Source organism: Euprymna scolopes, chromosome 36, assembly GCF_053919585.1.
Source record: "Euprymna scolopes isolate OS-2025 chromosome 36, ASM5391958v1, whole genome shotgun sequence".
Classification (NCBI taxonomy): domain Eukaryota; kingdom Metazoa; phylum Mollusca; class Cephalopoda; order Sepiida; family Sepiolidae; genus Euprymna; species Euprymna scolopes.
Window position 1 is genome coordinate 28,837,933 of NC_136517.1, and position 15,535 is coordinate 28,853,467.

At 30.4% G+C, this 15,535-nt stretch overlaps 1 protein-coding gene across 2 annotated transcripts in view; it reads right to left on the reverse strand.

The window, feature by feature from the left end:
* Positions 1 to 15,535, reverse strand: part of LOC145260403 (acetyl-coenzyme A synthetase 2-like, mitochondrial) — a 321,081-nt gene that overhangs the window by 141,111 nt on the left and 164,435 nt on the right. The gene's annotated exons all lie outside the window — the stretch shown is intronic.

A 15,535-nucleotide genomic window follows, 5' to 3' on the forward strand; every position in this document is an offset into this window, starting at 1 on the left:
ATAAGTTTACTTGGCAATACTAGTGTCATTATGTATTCCTGATGTATTTTTGGCCGGATTTTTATGATAAAAACCTTAAATAATGAGAAAATTAAAACATTGCAAAAATTGAAAATTCTCATGTACGCGGACCTATAAGGTTTTGCCTATTTTAGGGTGTTTTACTTTATGCACTATTTAATAAGTTTACTTGGCAATACTAGTGTCATTATGTATTCCTGATTTATTTTTGGACGGATTTTTATGATAAAAACGTTAAATAAAGAGAAAATTAAAACATTGCAAAAATTGAAAATTCTCATGTACGCGGACCTATGAGGTTTTGCCTATTTTAGGGCGTTTTACTTTATGCACTATTTAATAAGTTTACTTGGCAATACTAGTGTCATTATGTATTTCCGATGTATTTTTGGCCGGATTTCTATGATAAAAACCTTAAATAAAGAGAAAATTAAAACATTGCAAAAATGGAAAATTCTCATGTACGCGGACCTATGAGGTTTTGCCTATTTTAGGGCGTTTTACTTTATGCACTATTTAATAAATTTACTTGGCAATACTAGTGTCATTATGTATTTCCGATGTATTTTTGGCCGGATTTCTATGATAAAAACCTTAAATAAAGAGAAAATAAAAACATTGCAAAAATTGAAAATTCTCATGTACGCGGACCTATGAGGTTTTGCCTATTTTAGGGCGTTTTACTTTATGCACTATTTAATAAGTTTACTTGGCAATACTAGTGTCATTGTATATTCCTGATGTATTTTTGGCCGGATTTCTATGATAAAAACCTTAAATAAAGAGAAAATTAAAACATTGCAAAAATTGAAAATTCTCATGTACGCGGACCTATGAGGTTTTGCCTATTTTAGGGCGTTTTACTTTATGCACTATTTAATAAGTTCACTTGGCAATACAAGTGTCATTATATATTCCTGATGTATTTGTGGCCGGATTTCTATGATAAAAACCTTGAATAAAGAGAAAATTAAAACATTGCAAAAATTGAAAATTCTCATGTACGCGGACCTATGAGGTTTTGCCTATTTTAGGGCGTTTTACTTTATGCACTATTTAATAAGTTTACTTGGCAATACTAGTGTCATTATGTATTTCCGATGTATTTTTGGCCGGATTTCTATGATAAAAACCTTACACAAAGAGAAAATTAAAACATTGCAAAAATTGAAAATTCTCATGTACGCGGACCTATGAGGTTTTGCCTATTTTAGGGCGTTTTACTTTATGCACTATTTAATAAGTTTACTTGGCAATACTAGTGTCATTATGTATTCCTGATGTATTTTTGGCCGGATTTCTATGATAAAAACCAAAATGAAGAGAAAATTAAAACATTGCAAAAATTGAAAATTCTCATGTACGCGGACCTATGAGGTTTTGCCTATTTTAGGGCATTTTACTTTATGCACTATTTAATAAGTTTACTTGGCAATACTAGTGTCATTATGTATTCCTGATGTATTTTTGGCCGGATTTCTATGATAAAAACCTTAAATAAAGAGAAAATTAAAACATTGCAAAAATTGAAAATTCTCATGTACGCGGACCTATGAGGTTTTGCCTATTTTAGGGCGTTTTACTTTATGCACTATTTAATAAGTTTACTTGGCAATACTAGTGTCATTATGTATTCCTGATGTATTTTTGGCCGGATTTCTATGATAAAAACCTTAAATAAAGAGAAAATTAAAACATTGCAAAAATTGAAAATTCTCATGTACGCGGACCTATGAGGTTTTGCCTATTTTAGGGCGTTTTACTTTATGCACTATTTAATAAGTTTACTTGGCAATACTAGTGTCATTATGTATTTCCAATGTATTTTTGGCCCGATTTCTATGATAAAAACCTTAAATAAAGAGAAAATTAAAACATTGCAAAAATTGAAAATTCTCATGTACGCGGACCTATGAGGTTTTGCCTATTTTAGGGCGTTTTACTTTATGCACTATTTAATAAGTTTACTTGGCAATACTAGTGTCATTATGTATTCCTGATGTATTTTTGGCCGGATTTCTATGATAAAAACCTTAAATAAAGAGAAAATAAAAACATTGCAAAAATTGAAAATTCTCATGTACGCGGACCTATGAGGTTTTGCCTATTTTAGGGCGTTTTACTTTATGCACTATTTAATAAGTTTACTTGGCAATACTAGTGTCATTATGTATTTCCGATGTATTTTTGGCCGGATTTCTATGATAAAAACCTTAAATAAAGAGAAAATAAAAACATTGCAAAAATTGAAAATTCTCATGTACGCGGACCTATGAGGTTTTGCCTATTTTAGGGCGTTTTACTTTATGCACTATTTAATAAGTTTACTTGGCAATACTAGTGTCATTATGTATTTCCGATGTATTTTTGGCCGGATTTCTATGATAAAAACCTTAAATAAAGAGAAAATTAAAACATTGCAAAAATTGAAAATTCTCATGTACGCGGACCTATGAGGTTTTGCCTATTTTAGGGCGTTTTACTTTATGCACTATTTAATAAGTTTACTTGGCAATACTAGTGTCATTATGTATTTCCGATGTATTTTTGGCCGGATTTATATGATAAAAACCTTAAATAAAGAGAAAATTAAAACATTGCAAAAATTGAAAATTCTCATGTACGCGGACCTATGAGGTTTTGCCTATTTTAGGGCGTTTTACTTTATGCACTATTTAATAAGTTTACTTGGCAATACTAGTGTCATTAGGTATTTCCGATGTATTTTTGGCCGGATTTCTTTGATAAAAACCTTAAATAAAGAGAAAATTAAAACATTGCAAAAATTGAAAATTCTCATGTACGCGGACCTATGAGGTTTTGCCTATTTTAGGGCGTTTTACTTTATGCAGTATTTAATAAGTTTACTTGGCAATACTAGTGTCATTATGTATTTCCGATGTATTTTTGGCCGGATTTCTATGATAAAAACCTTAAATAAAGAGAAAATTAAAACATTGCAAAAAGTGAAAATTCTCATGTACGCGGACCTATGAGGTTTTGCCTATTTTAGGGCGTTTTACTTTATGCAGTATTTAATAAGTTTACTTGGCAATACTAGTGTCATTATGTATTCCTGATGTATTTTTGGCCGGATTTCTTTGATAAAAACCTTAAACAAAGAGAAAATTAAAACATTGCAAAAATTGAAAATTCTCATGTACGCGGACCTATGAGGTTTTGCCTATTTTAGGGCGTTTTACTTTATGCACTATTTAATAAGTTTACTTGGCAATACTAGTGTCATTATGTATTTCCGATGTATTTTTGGCCGGATTTCTATGATAAAAACCTTAAATAAAGAGAAAATTAAAACATTGCAAAAATTGAAAATTCTCATGTACGCGGACCTATGAGGTTTTGCCTATTTTAGGGCGTTTTACTTTATGCACTATTTAATAAGTTTACTTGGCAATACTAGTGTCATTATGTATTTCCGATGTATTTTTGGCCGGATTTATATGATAAAAACCTTAAATAAAGAGAAAATTAAAACATTGCAAAAATTGAAAATTCTCATGTACGCGGACCTATGAGGTTTTGCCTATTTTAGGGCGTTTTACTTTATGCACTATTTAATAAGTTTACTTGGCAATACTAGTGTCATTATGTATTCCTGATGTATTTTTGGCCGGATTTTTATGATAAAAACCTTAAATAATGAGAAAATTAAAACATTGCAAAAATTGAAAATTCTCATGTACGCGGACCTATAAGGTTTTGCCTATTTTAGGGTGTTTTACTTTATGCACTATTTAATAAGTTTACTTGGCAATACTAGTGTCATTATGTATTCCTGATTTATTTTTGGACGGATTTTTATGATAAAAACGTTAAATAAAGAGAAAATTAAAACATTGCAAAAATTGAAAATTCTCATGTACGCGGACCTATGAGGTTTTGCCTATTTTAGGGCGTTTTACTTTATGCACTATTTAATAAGTTTACTTGGCAATACTAGTGTCATTATGTATTTCCGATGTATTTTTGGCCGGATTTCTATGATAAAAACCTTAAATAAAGAGAAAATTAAAACATTGCAAAAATGGAAAATTCTCATGTACGCGGACCTATGAGGTTTTGCCTATTTTAGGGCGTTTTACTTTATGCACTATTTAATAAGTTTACTTGGCAATACTAGTGTCATTATGTATTTCCGATGTATTTTTGGCCGGATTTCTATGATAAAAACCTTAAATAAAGAGAAAATAAAAACATTGCAAAAATTGAAAATTCTCATGTACGCGGACCTATGAGGTTTTGCCTATTTTAGGGCGTTTTACTTTATGCACTATTTAATAAGTTTACTTGGCAATACTAGTGTCATTATGTATTCCCGATGTATTTTTGGCCGGATTTCTATGATAAAAACCTTAAATAAAGAGAAAATTAAAACATTGCAAAAATTGAAAATTCTCATGTATGCGGACCTATGAGGTTTTGCCTATTTTAGGGCGTTTTACTTTATGCACTATTTAATAAGTTTACTTGGCAATACTAGTGTCATTATGTATTTCCGATGTATTTTTGGCCGGATTTATATGATAAAAACCTTAAATAAAGAGAAAATTAAAACATTGCAAAAATTGAAAATTCTCATGTACGCGGACCTATGAGGTTTTGCCTATTTTAGGGCGTTTTACCTTATGCAATATTTAATAAGTTTACTTGGCAATACTAGTGTCATTATGTATTTCCGATGTATTTTTGGCCGGATTTCTATGATAAAAACCTTAAATAAAGAGAAAATTAAAACATTGCAAAAATTGAAAATTCTCATGTACGCGGACCTATGAGGTTTTGCCTATTTTAGGGCGTTTTACTTTATGCACTATTTAATAAGTTTACTTGGCAATACTAGTGTCATTATGTATTTCCGATGTATTTGTGGCCGGATTTCTATGATAAAAACCATAAACAAAGAGAAAATTAAAACATTGCAAAAATTGAAAATTCTCATGTACGCGGACCTATGAGGTTTTGCCTATTTTAGGGCGTTTTACTTTATGCACTATTTAATAAGTTTACTTGGCAATACTAGTGTCATTATGTATTTCCGATGTATTTTTGGCCGGATTTCTATGATAAAAACCTTAAATAAAGAGAAAATTAAAACATTGCAAAAATTGAAAATTCTCATGTACGCGGACCTATGAGGTTTTGCCTATTTTAGGGCGTTTTACTTTATGCACTATTTAATAAGTTTACTTGGCAATACTAGTGTCATTATGTATTCCTGATGTATTTTTGGCCGGATTTCTATGATAAAAACCTTAAATGAGGAGAAAATTAAAACATTGCAAAAATTGAAAATTCTCATGTACGCGGACCTATGAGGTTTTGCCTATTTTAGGGCGTTTTACTTTATGCACTATTTAATAAGTTTACTTGGCAATACTAGTGTCATTATGTATTTCCGATGTATTTTTGGCCGGATTTATATGATAAAAACCTTAAATAAAGAGAAAATTAAAACATTGCAAAAATTGAAAATTCTCATGTACGCGGACCTATGAGGTTTTGCCTATTTTAGGGCGTTTTACTTTATGCACTATTTAATAAGTTTACTTGGCAATACTAGTGTCATTATGTATTCCTGATGTATTTTTGGCCGGATTTCTATGATAAAAACCTTAAATAAAGAGAAAATTAAAACATTGCAAAAAGTGAAAATTCTCATGTACGCGGACCTATGAGGTTTTGCCTATTTTAGGGCGTTTTACTTTATGCAGTATTTAATAAGTTTACTTGGCAATACTAGTGTCATTATGTATTCCTGATGTATTTTTGGCCGGATTTCTATGATAAATCCAAAATGAAGAGAAAATTAAAACATTGCAAAAATTGAAAATTCTCATGTATGCGGACCTATGAGGTTTTGCCTATTTTAGGGCGTTTTACTTTATGCACTATTTAATAAGTTTACTTGGCAATACTAGTGTCATTATGTATTTCCGATGTATTTTTGGCCGGATTTATATGATAAAAACCTTAAATAAAGAGAAAATTAAAACATTGCAAAAATTGAAAATTCTCATGTACGCGGACCTATGAGGTTTTGCCTATTTTAGGGCGTTTTACTTTATGCACTATTTAATAAGTTTACTTGGCAATACTAGTGTCATTAGGTATTTCCGATGTATTTTTGGCCGGATTTCTTTGATAAAAACCTTAAATAAAGAGAAAATTAAAACATTGCAAAAATTGAAAATTCTCATGTACGCGGACCTATGAGGTTTTGCCTATTTTAGGGCGTTTTACTTTATGCACTATTTAATAAGTTTACTTGGCAATACTAGTGTCATTATGTATTCCTGATGTATTTGTGGCCGGATTTCTATGATAAAAACCTTAAATAAAGAGAAAATTAAAACATTGCAAAAATTGAAAATTCTCATGTACGCGGACCTATGAGGTTTTGCCTATTTTAGGGTGTTTTACTTTATGCACTATTTAATAAGTTTACTTGGCAATACTAGTGTCATTATGTATTTCCGATGTATTTTTGGCCGGATTTCTTTGATAAAAACCTTAAATAAAGAGAAAATTAAAACATTGCAAAAATTGAAAATTCTCATGTACGCGGACCTATGAGGTTTTGCCTATTTTAGGGCGTTTTACTTTATGCACTATTTAATAAGTTTACTTGGCAATACTAGTGTCATTATGTATTCCTGATGTATTTGTGGCCGGATTTCTATGATAAAAACCAAAATGAAGAGAAAATTAAAACATTGCAAAAATTGAAAATTCTCATGTACGCGGACCTATGAGGTTTTGCCTATTTTAGGGCGTTTTACTTTATGCACTATTTAATAAGTTTACTTGGCAATACTAGTGTCATTATGTATTTCCGATGTATTTTTGGCCGGATTTCTATGATAAAAACCTTAAATAAAGAGAAAATTAAAACATTGCAAAAATTGAAAATTCTCATGTACGCGGACCTATGAGGTTTTGCCTATTTTAGGGTGTTTTACTTTATGCACTATTTAATAAGTTTACTTGGCAATACTAGTGTCATTATGTATTCCTGATGTATTTGTGGCCGGATTTCTATGATAAAAACCTTAAATAAAGAGAAAATTAAAACATTGCAAAAATTGAAAATTCTCATGTACGCGGACCTATGAGGTTTTGCCTATTTTAGGGCGTTTTACTTTATGCACTATTTAATAAGTTTACTTGGCAATACTAGTGTCATTATGTATTTCTGATGTATTTTTGGCCGGATTTCTTTGATAAAAACCTAAAATAAAGAGAAAATTTAAACATTGCAAAAATTGAAAATTCTCATGTACGCGGACCTATGAGGTTTTGCCTATTTTAGGGCGTTTTACTTTATGCACTATTTAATAAGTTTACTTGGCAATACTAGTGTCATTATGTATTCCTGATGTATTTTTGGCCGGATTTCTATGATAAAAACCTTAAATAAAGAGAAAATTAAAACATTGCAAAAATTGAAAATTCTCATGTACGCGGACCTATGAGGTTTTGCCTATTTTAGGGCGTTTTACTTTATGCACTATTTAATAAGTTTACTTGGCAATACTAGTGTCATTATGTATTTCCGATGTATTTTTGGCCGGATTTATATGATAAAAACCTTAAATAAAGAGAAAATTAAAACATTGCAAAAATTGAAAATTCTCATGTACGCGGACCTATGAGGTTTTGCCTATTTTAGGGCGTTTTACTTTATGCACTATTTAATAAGTTTACTTGGCAATACTAGTGTCATTATGTATTCCTGATGTATTTTTGGCCGGATTTCTATGATAAAAACCAAAATGAAGAGAAAATTAAAACATTGCAAAAATTGAAAATTCTCATGTACGCGGACCTATGAGGTTTTGCCTATTTTAGGGCATTTTACTTTATGCACTATTTAATAAGTTTACTTGGCAATACTAGTGTCATTATGTATTCCTGATGTATTTTTGGCCGGATTTCTATGATAAATCCAAAATGAAGAGAAAATTAAAACATTGCAAAAATTGAAAATTCTCATGTATGCGGACCTATGAGGTTTTGCCTATTTTAGGGCGTTTTACTTTATGCACTATTTAATAAGTTTACTTGGCAATACTAGTGTCATTATGTATTTCCGATGTATTTTTGGCCGGATTTATATGATAAAAACCTTAAATAAAGAGAAAATTAAAACATTGCAAAAATTGAAAATTCTCATGTACGCGGACCTATGAGGTTTTGCCTATTTTAGGGCGTTTTACTTTATGCACTATTTAATAAGTTTACTTGGCAATACTAGTGTCATTAGGTATTTCCGATGTATTTTTGGCCGGATTTCTTTGATAAAAACCTTAAATAAAGAGAAAATTAAAACATTGCAAAAATTGAAAATTCTCATGTACGCGGACCTATGAGGTTTTGCCTATTTTAGGGCGTTTTACTTTATGCACTATTTAATAAGTTTACTTGGCAATACTAGTGTCATTATGTATTCCTGATGTATTTGTGGCCGGATTTCTATGATAAAAACCTTAAATAAAGAGAAAATTAAAACATTGCAAAAATTGAAAATTCTCATGTACGCGGACCTATGAGGTTTTGCCTATTTTAGGGCGTTTTACTTTATGCACTATTTAATAAGTTTACTTGGCAATACTAGTGTCATTATGTATTTCCGATGTATTTTTGGCCGGATTTCTTTGATAAAAACCTTGAATAAAGAGAAAATTAAAACATTGCAAAAATTGAAAATTCTCATGTACGCGGACCTATGAGGTTTTGCCTATTTTAGGGCGTTTTACTTTATGCACTATTTAATAAGTTTACTTGGCAATACTAGTGTCATTATGTATTCCTGATGTATTTTTGGCCGGATTTCTATGATAAAAACCAAAATGAAGAGAAAATTAAAACATTGCAAAAATTGAAAATTCTCATGTACGCGGACCTATGAGGTTTTGCCTATTTTAGGGCGTTTTACTTTATGCACTATTTAATAAGTTTACTTGGCAATACTAGTGTCATTATGTATTCCTGATGTATTTTTGGCCGGATTTCTATGATAAATCCAAAATGAAGAGAAAATTAAAACATTGCAAAAATTGAAAATTCTCATGTATGCGGACCTATGAGGTTTTGCCTATTTTAGGGCGTTTTACTTTATGCATTATTTAATAAGTTTACTTGGCAATACTAGTGTCATTATGTATTTCCGATGTATTTTTGGCCGGATTTATATAATAAAAACCTTAAATAAAGAGAAAATTAAAACATTGCAAAAATTGAAAATTCTCATGTACGCGGACCTATGAGGTTTTGCCTATTTTAGGGCGTTTTACTTTATGCACTATTTAATAAGTTTACTTGGCAATACTAGTGTCATTAGGTATTTCCGATGTATTTTTGGCCGGATTTCTTTGATAAAAACCTTAAATAAAGAGAAAATTAAAACATTGCAAAAATTGAAAATTCTCATGTACGCGGACCTATGAGGTTTTGCCTATTTTAGGGCGTTTTACTTTATGCACTATTTAATAAGTTTACTTGGCAATACTAGTGTCATTATGTATTTCCGATGTATTTTTGGCCGGATTTCTTTGATAAAAACCTTAAATAAAGAGAAAATTAAAACATTGCAAAAATTGAAAATTCTCATGTACGCGGACCTATGAGGTTTTGCCTATTTTAGGGCGTTTTACTTTATGCACTATTTAATAAGTTTACTTGGCAATACTAGTGCCATTATGTATTCCTGATGTATTTTTGGCCGGATTTCTATGATAAAAACCAAAATGAAGAGAAAATTAAAACATTGCAAAAATTGAAAATTCTCATGTACGCGGACCTATGAGGTTTTGCCTATTTTAGGGCGTTTTACTTTATGCACTATTTAATAAGTTTACTTGGCAATACTAGTGTCATTATGTATTTCCGATGTATTTTTGGCCGGATTTCTATGATAAAAACCTTAAATAAAGAGAAAATTAAAACATTGCAAAAATTGAAAATTCTCATGTACGCGGACCTATGAGGTTTTGCCTATTTTAGGGTGTTTTACTTTATGCACTATTTAATAAGTTTACTTGGCAATACTAGTGTCATTATGTATTCCTGATGTATTTGTGGCCGGATTTCTATGATAAAAACCTTAAATAAAGAGAAAATTAAAACATTGCAAAAATTGAAAATTCTCATGTACGCGGACCTATGAGGTTTTGCCTATTTTAGGGCGTTTTACTTTATGCACTATTTAATAAGTTTACTTGGCAATACTAGTGTCATTATGTATTCCTGATGTACTTTTGGCCGGATTTCTTTGATAAAAACCTAAAATAAAGAGAAAATTTAAACATTGCAACAATTGAAAATTCTCATGTACGCGGACCTATGAGGTTTTGCCTATTTTAGGGCGTTTTACTTTATGCACTATTTAATAAGTTTACTTGGCAATACTAGTGTCATTATGTATTCCTGATGTACTTTTGGCCGGATTTCTTTGATAAAAACCTAAAATAAAGAGAAAATTTAAACATTGCAAAAATTGAAAATTCTCATGTACGCGGACCTATGAGGTTTTGCCTATTTTAGGGCGTTTTACTTTATGCACTATTTAATAAGTTTACTTGGCAATACTAGTGTCATTATGTATTCCTGATGTACTTTTGGCCGGATTTCTATGATAAAAACCTTAAATAAAGAGAAAATTAAAACATTGCAACAATTGAAAATTCTCATGTACGCGGACCTATGAGGTTTTGCCTATTTTAGGGCATTTTACTTTATGCACTATTTAATAAGTTTACTTGGCAATACTAGTGTCATTATGTATTCCTGATGTATTTTTGGCCGGATTTCTATGATAAAAACCTTAAATAAAGAGAAAATTAAAACATTGCAAAAATTGAAAATTCTCATGTACGCGGACCTATGAGGTTTTGCCTATTTTAGGGCATTTTACTTTATGCACTATTTAATAAGTTTACTTGGCAATACTAGTGTCATTATGTATTCCTGATGTATTTTTGGCCGGATTTCTATGATAAAAACCTTAAATAAAGAGAAAATTAAAACATTGCAAAAATTGAAAATTCTCATGTACGCGGACCTATGAGGTTTTGCCTATTTTAGGGCATTTTACTTTATGCACTATTTAATAAGTTTACTTGGCAATACTAGTGTCATTATGTATTCCTGATGTATTTTTGGCCGGATTTCTATGATAAAAACCTTAAAAAAAGAGAAAATTAAAACATTGCAAAAATTGAAAATTCTCATGTACGCGGACCTATGAGGTTTTGCCTATTTTAGGGCATTTTACTTTATGCACTATTTAATAAGTTTACTTGGCAATACTAGTGTCATTATGTATTCCTGATGTATTTTTGGCCGGATTTCTATGATAAAAACCTTAAATAAAGAGAAAATTAAAACATTGCAAAAATTGAACATTCTCATGTACGCGGACCTATGAGGTTTTGCCTATTTTAGGGCATTTTACTTTATGCACTATTTAATAAGTTTACTTGGCAATACTAGTGTCATTATGTATTCCTGATGTATTTTTGGCCGGATTTCATTGATAAAAACCTTAAATAAAGAGAAAATTAAAACATTGCAAAAATTGAAAATTCTCATGTACGCGGACCTATGAGGTTTTGCCTATTTTAGGGCGTTTTACTTTATGCACTATTTAATAAGTTTACTTGGCAATACTAGTGTCATTATGTATTTCCGATGTATTTTTGGCCGGATTTCTATGATAAAAACCTTAAATAAAGAGAAAATTAAAACATTGCAAAAATTGAAAATTCTCATGTACGCGGACCTATGAGGTTTTGCCTATTTTAGGGCATTTTACTTTATGCACTATTTAATAAGTTTACTTGGCAATACTAGTGTCATTATGTATTCCTGATGTATTTTTGGCCGTATTTCTATGATAAAAACCTTAAATAAAGAGAAAATTTAAACATTGCAAAAATTGAAAATTCTCATGTACGCGGACCTATGAGGTTTTGCCTATTTTAGGGCATTTTACTTTATGCACTATTTAATAAGTTTACTTGGCAATACTAGTGTCATTATGTATTCCTGATGTATTTTTGGCCGGATTTCTATGATAAAAACCAAAATGAAGAGAAAATTAAAACATTGCAAAAATTGAAAATTCTCATGTACGCGGACCTATGAGGTTTTGCCTATTTTAGGGCGTTTTACTTTATGCAGTATTTAATAAGTTTACTTGGCAATACTAGTGTCATTATGTATTTCCAATGTATTTTTGGCCGGATTTCTATGATAAAAACCTTAAATAAAGAGAAAATTAAAACATTGCAAAAATTGAAAATTCTCATGTACGCGGACCTATGAGGTTTTGCCTATTTTAGGGCGTTTTACTTTATGCACTATTTAATAAGTTTACTTGGCAATACTAGTGTCATTATGTATTCCTGATATATTTTTGACCGGATTTCTATGATAAAAACCTTAAATAAAGAGAAAATTAAAACATTGCAAAAATTGAAAATTCTCATGTACGCGGACCTATGAGGTTTTGCCTATTTTAGGGCGTTTTACTTTATGCACTATTTAATAAGTTTACTTGGCAATACTAGTGTCATTATGTATTTCCGATGTATTTTTGGCCGGATTTATATGATAAAAACCTTAAATAAAGAGAAAATTAAAACATTGCAAAAATTGAAAATTCTCATGTACGCGGACCTATGAGGTTTTGCCTATTTTAGGGCGTTTTACTTTATGCACTATTTAATAAGTTTACTTGGCAATACTAGTGTCATTATGTATTCCTGATGTATTTTTGGCCGGATTTCTATGATAAAAACCTTAAATAATGAGAAAATTAAAACATTGCAAAAATTGAAAATTCTCATGTACGCGGACCTATAAGGTTTTGCCTATTTTAGGGTGTTTTACTTTATGCACTATTTAATAAGTTTACTTGGCAATACTAGTGTCATTATGTATTCCTGATGTATTTTTGGCCGGATTTCTATGATAAAAACCAAAATGAAGAGAAAATTAAAACATTGCAAAAATTGAAAATTCTCATGTACGCGGACCTATGAGGTTTTGCCTATTTTAGGGCGTTTTACTTTATGCACTATTTAATAAGTTTACTTGGCAATACTAGTGTCATTATGTATTCCTGATGTATTTTTGGCCGGATTTCTATGATAAAAACCTTAAATAAAGAGAAAATTAAAACATTGCAAAAATTGAAAATTCTCATGTACGCGGACCTATGAGGTTTTGCCTATTTTAGGGCGTTTTACTTTATGCACTATTTAATAAGTTTACTTGGCAATACTAGTGTCATTATGTATTTCCAATGTATTTTTGGCCGGATTTCTATGATAAAAACCTGAAATAAAGAGAAAATTAAAACATTGCAAAAATTGAAAATTCTCATTTTCATGAGGTTTTGCCTATTTTAGGGCGTTTTACTTTATGCACTATTTAATAAGTTTACTTGGCAATACTAGTGTCATTATGTATTTCCGATGTATTTTTGGCCGGATTTCTATGATAAAAACCTTAAATAAAGAGAAAATTAAAACATTGCAAAAATTGAAAATTCTCATGTACGCGGACCTATGAGGTTTTGCCTATTTTAGGGCGTTTTACTTTATGCACTATTTAATAAGTTTACTTGGCAATACTAGTGTCATTATGTATTCCTGATTTATTTTTGGACGGATTTTTATGATAAAAACGTTAAATAAAGAGAAAATTAAAACATTGCAAAAATTGAAAATTCTCATGTACGCGGACCTATGAGGTTTTGCCTATTTTAGGGCGTTTTACTTTATGCACTATTTAATAAGTTTACTTGGCAATACTAGTGTCATTATGTATTTCCGATGTATTTTTGGCCGGATTTCTATGATAAAAACCTTAAATAAAGAGAAAATTAAAACATTGCAAAAATGGAAAATTCTCATGTACGCGGACCTATGAGGTTTTGCCTATTTTAGGGCGTTTTACTTTATGCAGTATTTAATAAGTTTACTTGGCAATACTAGTGTCATTATGTATTTCCAATGTATTTTTGGCCGGATTTCTATGATAAAAACCTTAAATAAAGAGAAAATTAAAACATTGCAAAAATTGAAAATTCTCATGTACGCGGACCTATGAGGTTTTGCCTATTTTAGGGCGTTTTACTTTATGCACTATTTAATAAGTTTACTTGGCAATACTAGTGTCATTATGTATTCCTGATATATTTTTGACCGGATTTCTATGATAAAAACCTTAAATAAAGAGAAAATTAAAACATTGCAAAAATTGAAAATTCTCATGTACGCGGACCTATGAGGTTTTGCCTATTTTAGGGCGTTTTACTTTATGCACTATTTAATAAGTTTACTTGGCAATACTAGTGTCATTATGTATTTCCGATGTATTTTTGGCCGGATTTATATGATAAAAACCTTAAATAAAGAGAAAATTAAAACATTGCAAAAATTGAAAATTCTCATGTACGCGGACCTATGAGGTTTTGCCTATTTTAGGGCGTTTTACTTTATGCACTATTTAATAAGTTTACTTGGCAATACTAGTGTCATTATGTATTCCTGATGTATTTTTGGCCGGATTTCTATGATAAAAACCTTAAATAATGAGAAAATTAAAACATTGCAAAAATTGAAAATTCTCATGTACGCGGACCTATAAGGTTTTGCCTATTTTAGGGTGTTTTACTTTATGCACTATTTAATAAGTTTACTTGGCAATACTAGTGTCATTATGTATTCCTGATGTATTTTTGGCCGGATTTCTATGATAAAAACCAAAATGAAGAGAAAATTAAAACATTGCAAAAATTGAAAATTCTCATGTACGCGGACCTATGAGGTTTTGCCTATTTTAGGGCGTTTTACTTTATGCACTATTTAATAAGTTTACTTGGCAATACTAGTGTCATTATGTATTCCTGATGTATTTTTGGCCGGATTTCTATGATAAAAACCTTAAATAAAGAGAAAATTAAAACATTGCAAAAATTGAAAATTCTCATGTACGCGGACCTATGAGGTTTTGCCTATTTTAGGGCGTTTTACTTTATGCACTATTTAATAAGTTTACTTGGCAATACTAGTGTCATTATGTATTTCCGATGTATTTTTGGCCGGATTTCTATGATAAAAACCTTAAATAAAGAGAAAATTAAAACATTGCAAAAATTGAAAATTCTCATGTACGCGGACCTATGAGGTTTTGCCTATTTTAGGGCGTTTTACTTTATGCACTATTTAATAAATTTACTTGGCAATACTAGTGTCATTATGTATTTCCGATGTATTTTTGGCCGGATTTCTATGATAAAAACCTTAAATAATGAGAAAATTAAAACATTGCAAAAATTGAAAATTCTCATGTACGCGGACCTATAAGGTTTTGCCTATTTTAGGGTGTTTTACTTTATGCACTATTTAATAAGTTTACTTGGCAATACTAGTGTCATTATGTATTCCTGATGTATTTTTGGCCGGATTTCTATGATAAAAACCAA